Raw genomic sequence first — 8186 nt, forward strand, 5'->3', positions numbered from 1 at the left:
TGCTTAGTTAGACAGACATTTATTTATATGAGAAAATCAAAAAATAATAAAACGTATAAAAAAAAAGCAACAACAAACAAAATAGAAAAGGAGGAGGAGGAAGCGTAAAGTAGAAAAGCTTACCATGACAGCAGCACATTGAGAAAGTATGATGAAATACAACCAGTATGAGATGTTTTGGGTATAAAGTGTCTTAACAAGAACAGGCTCTTAAAAATACTTATACGTATTAGATGCTCATATATGGTTGGGTTATATTAGTTCATACAGTGCTAATAAGGAATTCAATCTTTATAAAAAGTTCTAATTTTTTCTTAAAATTATTTACTATAAGTTAAACAACATTTTATAGAAATAATTAGTATAGAAAACTAAAGTAACTGTTTTAGATATGAATACATTCTTTGACAGTCTGTATACTTTGCTAATCTTATATTGTATCTGTTCGATTCATGTCGTTGCCAAATTTATGTTAACAAACAATCTTTAGTAAATTTTACTATATCCCTAAAGCTAGAGAAATGTCATTTCTTTCAAATATGGGTAAAATGGAAATTTGGTATAAAAAAATATATAAATATAGAATAAATCTTTAAACAAATTATCCAACAAGAAGTCTTAATATGGATAAACAAGATTCCATCTACAAATTTCTGGAAAAGCGAAAGATGGCATAGGAGGAATTTCAAACTTTTGAAATCAATGTCTTCCGATAGGGATGTAGTGCACTATGTTGATGTTTGTAGTGCACTAAAATAATGGTCCTACACCCAAAGTATACCGATTAATTTAGAATTTCTTCTTGCGTCGATGACCGTCCATGTAAACTTTTTTATCCATGTACAGATCGCATTTTTATACCCTACAACACTATAGTGAAGAGGGTATTATGCGTTTGTGATGATGTTTGTAACACCCAAAAATATTGGTTCTACACCCACCCTAAAGTATACCAATAGTCTGAGAATCACTTTCTGAGTCGATGTCCTTCGGTCCATCTGTGTGCTTATGTAAACCTTGTGTGCACGATAAAGGTCCCAATTTTCAAGTCGATTTAGCTATGTCCGTCCGTCCGTCTGTGTGTCCATGTAAACCTTGCGCATGCTACAAGATAATATAATGAAATTTAGCACTTGCTCTCTGATTGACTTAAGGACTAAATCCATGGTTAAAATCGGTCCACTACTTTGCTTTTGAGTTCATAAATATGTTAAATGTTCATGTATCTTTCCAAAATATCGGCAAAGCTTAGTTTTATATAAGTCTAAATTATACTGCCAATTTTCGTTATGATCGGAATTCATTTAACCCTAGCCCCCCTTCAGAAAATAACTTGAAGGTCAGTAAATATCATATATACACAATATATATACAAATTTAACTAAAATCCGATATAAAAGATAAACAATGAAATCGTCGTATTGTATCAAACAACATCAGAAAATAACTTGAAGGTCAGTAAATATCATATATACACAATATATATACAAATTTAACTAAAATCCGATATAAAAGATAAACAATGAAATCGTCGTATTGTATCAAACAACATTTAAAATATACTCATAACTGGTGGAGGGTATCATATCGTCGGGCATAACCGACTATACTTTCCTGCTTGATTTTCCCATTCTTTTGTGAACCAAGCTAAAAAAAATTATGTATGGATCATATATGGATTCATATATGAAGCATATATGTTCATATCCGAAAATTGGCGGAATTTTGCATAATCTCCATATATTTTCATATATTTCCATATACATATATTTCCATACATATATTTCATATATGTGTCCATATATGAAATGATCATATATCACTTTTTTTCGGATATGAACTTATATGAATATATATGGTCCATATATGATCCATATATAATCATATCTGATCGTTTTTAGCTGGGAAGTTTAAAAACCTGTTATTTTATAAGTATTTCGATTAATATTCAAAAACAATTTTTCAACTTAAATCTTGTTAAAAAATTACAATATTTTTTCCTTAAATACATTTTACTTTTAATTTAATGAAAATAACCTTTAGTGCTCTAAAGAGAGGGCTGCTTAAATTAACTAATAACTCTTGCTGACGCTAATGAAAAAAAGTGGCATGTTCCAACAAAACCGTGAGGAGCATTTCCCCCATTTGTTATTTCGAGCAACATTATAATCTGTGTACTTTAAAATTAGTTCATACTCCGATAGGGTGCCTCTTAAATACGACCTCTACCAAACAAATTTATTTTTATAACAAACAACTACCCAGCAAATGTTTGGCAACGACTTGTACTTGCCCAAACAACTTACTTTTTAATGACTACTACATAGCGCCTGCATTACGAACAAGGAGTTTAGTAATGGCTTACAAATAACTTAATATGTAAAGACTTCCTTTTTAGCCTTGACATTTTGTTTGCGAATTTTATTTTTAAAACAAACAAACGGAATGATAAAATTTTGTGTAAAAACTATTAATAGATGCAGTGGACATACAGAATAAAACTACTTACTTAAATCCTTATTAGTAAGCAATCGTGGTAAGTACTTATTTAACTCCCTATTTGTAAGCTTTGCGTGCTAAGTACTTGGCACCAACATAATCATCGTGTTAAACAATGACTTAAATTGCTATTGTGTAAGTAAATTTTAGCATTTTAACCCCTTACTTTGTAATGTAAGTTTTTACTGGGTAAGATTATTTCTTTTCATACTTATTCACTTAATGTACAAGTATGAGTTCCAAATATTGCATTCTTATTAGGAGTGACATTTCACTGTTATGTTGTTGTTCCTTTCCCCTATAGATAAAGAATTTATATATTATGTTTGTTCTCGTATATTTGAAATATTTAGGTATATGAATACAAATACATATAAACTCACACTAGTCCTGCTCTTAAAATATAGCATTGCTTTAAAAAAAGTTCACAAATTTTATTAATATATCAAATTGTTTCACGAAAAGAAATTTCAGCATGCCTTTGATTTTACACCATTTTTGATACTTGACACATTTTAAACAAATCATTTTTTTCCGAGCAGGTCTATTGTACACTTACATAAGTGTTTTAGACATATCTCATGTGTAAATAATGCCGTTTTTTCACTTTTTCCCAAAAATAATGCTAAATGGCATAAAGTTGTATACGTTCTACAATAAAAGAGTGCTCACTACAAAATACACTTTAAACTGACAACCCAAATTATGTTTGTTATCTAAACAAGAATATATTAAGGGAGTAAAAAAAAAAACAATTATCTTTTGTTGAATGTAGGTTGTCATTTTGGATTAGTTTTAAAGAACCGTATAAGAAAAATAGACTAAAAAGCTGGTGAATCATAAGCGTTTTAAATTAAAAACAATCATATTTAAACATTGCCATGAACACAATGTCCTAATACAAATTTCTCGAAAAAAGTCATTAATAAGATAAAAGCTATTAATATTGGAATATGAAATCTCTTCAACCGGTCATTTCACTTAACAATTGATTACCAACCACATTCTTTTGCATTTCGAATATTTTTCTTAATAAATTTATTAATTTATCTGTGTATCCACTTGATTAGTCATAAGATCAAATCAAAATTAATGTTTGTTTATTAATTGATTTATAATAATATGACAATTCTTTTACAGAAAATTAATTTTCTTAAAGAAATCTCAGCATAAGAAAGCAAAAAATAATAACATATCTTTTAAACTCAATAAAACCTTTTAGCAAAGAATAAACAAGAAGTGAAACGCTGTCATTTTTTTACAACAATAACATTACGCTCTTCTCACAGACGAGTGCTGTGTAAATCCAACACATATGTAAAAATTTTATTCTCTCTCCAAACTTCAAAACTTTTTCGCGAAAATTTGAGGATAATAGCACTTTGAAATATTTTTTATCACTTAACATTATATTTTATAATTTTTTTGCACAATTTAAACACATTTAATAGCCCGAAAATAATATATTTTTTACAAACGAAAAAAAAATATTTTTAATTTTTTGACATTGAATTTTTGTTGGTTGAAATTAAAACTAAAAAAAAACAATGTTGTAAATTTTCGTATGGTAAACGAAAAAGATATTTCAAATAAATAATTTATTTTTTCAATATTATAGATTAAAAAACAAATAGACGTGTTTATAAAATGTTTGTAGATAAAATATGTGGAAAATATCTTAAGAAACCTTTCAAAGTATAAATTGAAATGTAATATTTTTTTTCAATATTTTTCAATACGATTTTTTGCAACTATGTTGACTTGAGAATTCTACTAATACATTCTTAGAGTTAGGTACCGGATGACAGTAGACATAGGTACTTTTGACAACAGTTTCATTTCTTATTTATTCTTTGCCTTTTAGTTTTAAAAGTTTCTTCCCCTTTTTTCTAGTTTACAAATTAGTTTTTATTTATTTAAATCAAAATCAAACTATTTTCCTTTTTGTACTAAAACTTATCATAAAATGATATGTATTTCTTATAAATTCTTTATATTTGTCTTATTGAAATATTTATCAAAGATTTGTTTTCTTTTAACTTTGCAAAGTATTACCAACAGTTTAATGTCATATCAGAAAACAAGACTTTTTTAGAAAAAAAAAACATATAATCAATAGGCTTATGACAGATGAAACTCCTTGCTAGTTACAGCAAACAAACAACAATAGAATAAGAAACAATCAACTAGAAAAACTGACAATAAATGTCATATGTATAAAATATTTAAAATAAAAAATACAAGTAAAATAGTTTAAATGTTGATAATAAACGAACTGAAAATCATATACAATGAATAAAAACTAAGAAGTATTTATAACAAAAACACGATAGCTTCTAAATAACTTCTAGGAAGTCATATACGAATATATGACATTTTAAGCTATCAGTGTAAGCAACTATTGCTTTTTACCTAAAGAAAACTTAACGTGATAAAAGTATAAAATAAAAATCAAACTTTCGTACCTCCATAAAATACATATACGACTAACATAACAGTATAATAACTTTTGACAAGTTTTTTATTTGAACCAAAAAATCTGTAAGAAGAAATTACTACACCTGCATGAACACACGCAGGTGTATCTGCAAGATTGTGTGTATTTGATTTTTTTTTTTTTTTTGTAAAAAAATAGTGAGACATACACACTATTCGTACATTTTATATGTTTAATGTAGTATAAAAACATATAACCTACAAAGGCAGACAATTCAAGCGTAAAGAAAAATGCCATAACTATAGACATAAAATAAATAAATAAACAAGAAATATATAGGAATACGCCCTGTAATTCGTAAAACCAAAATAGTTGTTTCAGGTTCAGTTCTAGTTCAGTTCTAGTTCAGTTCTAGTTCAGTTCTAGTTCAGTTCTAGTTCAGTTCTAATTCAGTTCTAGTTCAGTTCTAGTTCAGTTCTAGTTCAGTTCTAGTTCAGTTCTAGTTCAGTTCTAGTTCAGTTCTAGTTCAGTTCTAGTTCAGTTCTAGTTCAGTTTCTAGTTCAGTTCTAGTTCAGTTCTAGTTCAGTTCTAGTTCAGTTCTAGTTCAGTTCAGTTCTAGTTCAGTTCTAGTTCAGTTCTAGTTCAGTTCTAGTTCAGTTCTAGTTCAGTTCTAGTTCAGTTCTAGTTCAGTTCTAGTTCAGTTCTAGTTCAGTTCTAGTTCAGTTCTAGTTCAGTTCTAGTTCAGTTCTAGTTCAGTTCTAGTTCAGTTCTAGTTCAGTTCTAGTTCAGTTCTAGTTCAGTTCTAGTTCAGTTCTAGTTCAGTTCTAGTTCAGTTCTAGTTCAGTTCTAGTTCAGTTCTAGTTCAGTTCTAGTTCATTAGTTCAGTTCTAGTTCAGTTCTAGTTCAGTTTAGTTCAGTTCTAGTTCAGTTCTAGTTCAGTTCTAGTTCAGTTCTAGTTCAGTTCTAGTTCAGTTCTAGTTCAGTTCTAGTTCAGTTCTAGTTCAGTTCTAGTTCAGTTTAGTTCAGTTCTAGTTCAGTTCTAGTCAGTTCTAGTTCAGTTCTAGTTCAGTTCTAGTTCAGTTTAGTTCAGTTCTAGTTCAGTTCTAGTTCAGTTCTAGTTCAGTTCTAGTTCAGTTCTAGTTCAGTTCTAGTTCAGTTCTAGTTCAGTTCTAGTTCAGTTCTAGTTCAGTTCTAGTTCAGTTCTAGTTCAGTTCTAGTTCAGTTCTAGTTCAGTTCTAGTTCAGTTCTAGTTCAGTTCTAGTTCAGTTCTAGTTCAGTTCTAGTTCAGTTCTAGTTCAGTTTTAGTTCAGTTCTAGTTCAGTTCTAGTTCAGTTCTAGTTCAGTTCTAGTTCAGTTCTAGTTCAGTTCTAGTTCAGTTCTAGTTCAGTTCTAGTTCAGTTCTAGTTCAGTTCTAGTTCAGTTCTAGTTCAGTTCTAGTTCAGTTCTAGTTCAGTTCTAGTTCAGTTCTAGTTCAGTTCTAGTTCAGTTCTAGTTCAGTTCTAGTTCAGTTCTAGTTCAGTTCTAGTTCAGTTCTAGTTCAGTTCTAGTTCAGTTCTAGTAAAGCACATAACATAGTAAAGTAAGTATGGTACTATCGGGCCTATGTACCTAAATCATACACAGAATATGCTGCCACACAAAGTAAGCTAAAGAACTACAGTGAAATGTTTCCAGAAGTGATATAAAAAACCAATTTCCTTTTTTCTCACTATCTTTATCACTACTAAGTACTGTAAGCATTATATAAGAGTGAATTTATTGAACAATTTACTGTAAGTTTTATAAAATTTCATTGAGTAGAAACTTCGGAGCAGGTTGTAGGGTATATAAATATGAAAAAAGATTTATGGAAGATTGTCGTATATAAAAAAAACATATTCTTACCTACATACATATAAATAAATCTACACAGATATTTTGTAAACAAACAAACAAATAACTTTTAACTAGATTAAGTTTATGTATGTATGATATTTGTTAGTACTTCTGCACTTTCCTCTCAAAACGTCTAGGTCTCACTCTCCTTCAATATTCGTAAACATGGTTGGGGTAATGCTATACAATATACTGGTATTTTTATATTTATTTCCTTAATGTTAGTATGCAAGTTTAGGAATTTGTCTGTGTTTCTGTGTACGTATTTATTTATCAGTATTTTGTTGTTATTCATTACTTTTGCTTGTTAGTTTTGATTGTTGTTAGTAAAGTTCCTTATGTGTGCTGTAACTAACTTCCTTTTTTCTGTTTTCTATTGTCTTATATTTATGTTTATTTATTATATTTTATTGTATTCTTCAATGAACTTTGATTACTGTTAAATATTTAGATAAATATTTAGCAACAATTTTATGTTTATGACATCATATTAGATGTTTGAAAAATGAAAGGAAAATTGTCTTGATAAAACTATTATTACATTTTTTATAATTATATAGATTGAAGAGAAAAAAATTATAAATATAGGAATAGAATTCATACTAATTTATGAAGATTTTCTGTTCTAGTTAGTTTTATAACAGAACTTGTATGTATACACAACAATTTACTTTTTTCTATAATAACTAATAACAACCAATATTCATTAATTATCTTAATATGTAACAAATTTGTTTAAAATAAAGCAAATTAAAATGATTTCATGTTGACTTGATTTTTTTTAATTAATTTTAGTATGAAAACATACACACCCACCATTGGATTGTCATGTAAGTTTAAATTATTCACTCATATTAATAAATAAAAAGTCACACATTTACAATCAGTTATACGTAATACATATGCATGCACATGAGTATGGTTGGGCGTGTGCATGTATTTTTATAAATGCAATTTAAGTACTTGTTAATTTCGTTATTAATTAAATTAATATATGCTTTTTTAAGTGCCATTTAATTTAGTGAATTAATTTTATTTAAATCTCTAGAGTTTAATAGATAAAGAAGTTGAAAATGCCTGCAATAAAAATAAACAAATTGCAGGCAATTTTCATAAAATGTGTGTCATGCCAAATAAAAATATTTTTAAATTATCTACAATAAATTAAATTCCATTTAAATAAAATAGTCAAATTGTTAAGTCCTCAAAAAACAAGAATACATGTGCAAACGTTCAACTACATATGAGTATTAATAGAAAATTGCAGGTGGCTTATTGCCAAATAGTTCCAAAACGCCCCGACTAAAAAAATGGATAAAGAAATTTTCAATAAAATTTTGTTTTTATTCGATGCTGAAGTCATACTGGCATCCTA

Source organism: Lucilia sericata, unplaced genomic scaffold, assembly GCF_015586225.1.
Source record: "Lucilia sericata isolate MDLA Ls3-8-SP2 unplaced genomic scaffold, ASM1558622v1 Contig000392F_arrow, whole genome shotgun sequence".
Classification (NCBI taxonomy): domain Eukaryota; kingdom Metazoa; phylum Arthropoda; class Insecta; order Diptera; family Calliphoridae; genus Lucilia; species Lucilia sericata.